Raw genomic sequence first — 1,733 nt, 5'->3', positions numbered from 1 at the left:
TGGACATAGATACATACTGCTCTCTGATAAGGTTGTCCTGGTTTCATGGTTCATCCCCCAAACTGCACAGACTTTGATAACTCATTGGTGGGATCTATTGCAAACAGGTTTGACGTTGAAATATAAATTCTAACATCAAACCAGAATTTTGTTAATAGTGAATTTTAAAAAATTCTTTGCGAAGGTTCAAAGTCCTAGGCCTCTTTGCCCTCTGGTCCATTCCTGGCTCTTCTTTCTTCTCTTCTCCGTCACGGGCAGCTGGTCCTGCGAGCAGCATTCCCCTATCTTCCTTAGGAGCTGGGTGCCAGCTGGGTGTGACCCATGGGAAGAAACAGTGGGAAAGTGGAGAGCTGGAGGAGGGGGAAGCAGGGTATTCCTCACTGTGCCCCCATGCTCCTGCCAAGTGCCCCATGATTCATTTGTTTCTAACCTTCAGTTGTTATTAACACCTGCACAGACTTATGGGGTGGGGGTATGGGGCAATCACGGAAAAGAACAACATAGCGAAGTATAACCTGCACACCGCAGCTCGCTAAGACCAGTGGTATGGTCCTGGGGCAGGATAGTAAGATAGGAAAATTGCTTGGCAAGTGGAATGGGACACTGAGACAGACAGCTGATTCAAACTGGCCCCATCCAGCACCCTGAGCCACCTGCTTCCTTCTCCCTTGCAAGACCACTCCCTTTAACCTTAAGCCAGTGGTTCTCAACCTTCCTAACGCCGCGACCCTTTAACACAGTTCCTCATGTTGTGGTGACCCCCAATTTCATTGTTACAAATTGAACATAATTAAAGCATAGTGATTAATCACAAAAACAATATGTAATTATGTATGTGTTTTCCGATGGTCTTAGGCGACCCCTGTGAAAGGGTCGTTCGACCCCCAAGGGGTCGCGACCCACAGGTTGAGAACCGCTGCCTTAAGCCCTCAGGACAGTGAGGTTCTGATCAGCATCAAATAATCTTAGGAACAAAGCCTCAGGTCTGAGATTTGGTCAAACAAGAGGTAACATCTAGGCCTCTGGTGTTTCAGCTCCAGGCCCAGAAAAGCAGCAAAACAGATGAAGCAACACCATGACTGACATCAGGACCAGATCCTACCCTAGTACTGACCAATCATTAGAGGCCATGACCCTGAAAGGACACACCTGGAAAACTGATGAATATTCTACTGAGATCCTCCCCTGAGACCTCTCCTAAAACTCTCGCCTTTAGAAAACAGATAAAAACCCGTAAGACAAAGGATCCAACATAGGCTTTCTCTCTCTCTCTCTCTCTCTCTCTCTCTCTCTCTCTCTCTCTCTCTCACCCGTGCCTCTCCACCCCACCCCCCTTCTTTTCTAAGGCACATATCTTTGCTTTCTTACTTCAAGGGCCCTTCTTTTGCCTCTGTAACCTGTTTCCTGAGTCCATGCAGCCCAGCTGGCTCACTTATTCCGCCTCTGTCCTTCTTTCTAAAAGGCTAAATAAAGGTCTTGCATTAGTGTTCTTGGCTCTGAATTCTTTGTTTGCCAACCTCAAGGACTGAAGTCTAAGACCACCGCTAACAGTCCCAACTTCTGGTAAGTATTAGGGAAATGAGTGGTGGCCTGAGAAGGAGCATGGAGAACAAGGCCCCTGACAACTTGGGAACAGACAGGGTGGGTAGAAGGGGGGGGTGGGGGAGGGGGTAGGGAAAATTTTGCCAAAAGTATCAGGGCCTCCTTCCGTTCTACCTTTGAGAACTGAATCC

The 1,733-nt window shown here is 47.8% G+C and overlaps 1 long non-coding RNA gene across 2 annotated transcripts in view; it reads left to right on the top strand.

Annotated features, from left to right (window-relative positions):
- Positions 1–1,083, top strand: part of LOC111826549 — a 3,536-nt gene extending 2,453 nt beyond the window's left edge. Inside the window, exon 3 of one of the 2 annotated variants that reach the window (XR_002829899.1) lies at positions 1,035–1,083. This is a non-coding gene — a long non-coding RNA (uncharacterized LOC111826549). The remainder of the gene's footprint in view (positions 1–1,034) is intronic. The other variant, XR_002829898.1, reaches the window with a different exon arrangement.
- Positions 1,084–1,733: the final 650 nt, after the last annotated feature.

The sequence above is a fragment of the Myotis lucifugus genome, unplaced genomic scaffold (assembly GCF_000147115.1).
Source record: "Myotis lucifugus unplaced genomic scaffold, Myoluc2.0 scaffold_89, whole genome shotgun sequence".
In the NCBI taxonomy this organism is placed as follows: domain Eukaryota; kingdom Metazoa; phylum Chordata; class Mammalia; order Chiroptera; family Vespertilionidae; genus Myotis; species Myotis lucifugus.
The sequence above is the reverse complement of the archived record's forward strand: the minus strand, read 5'-3'. Positions and strand labels throughout refer to the sequence as shown.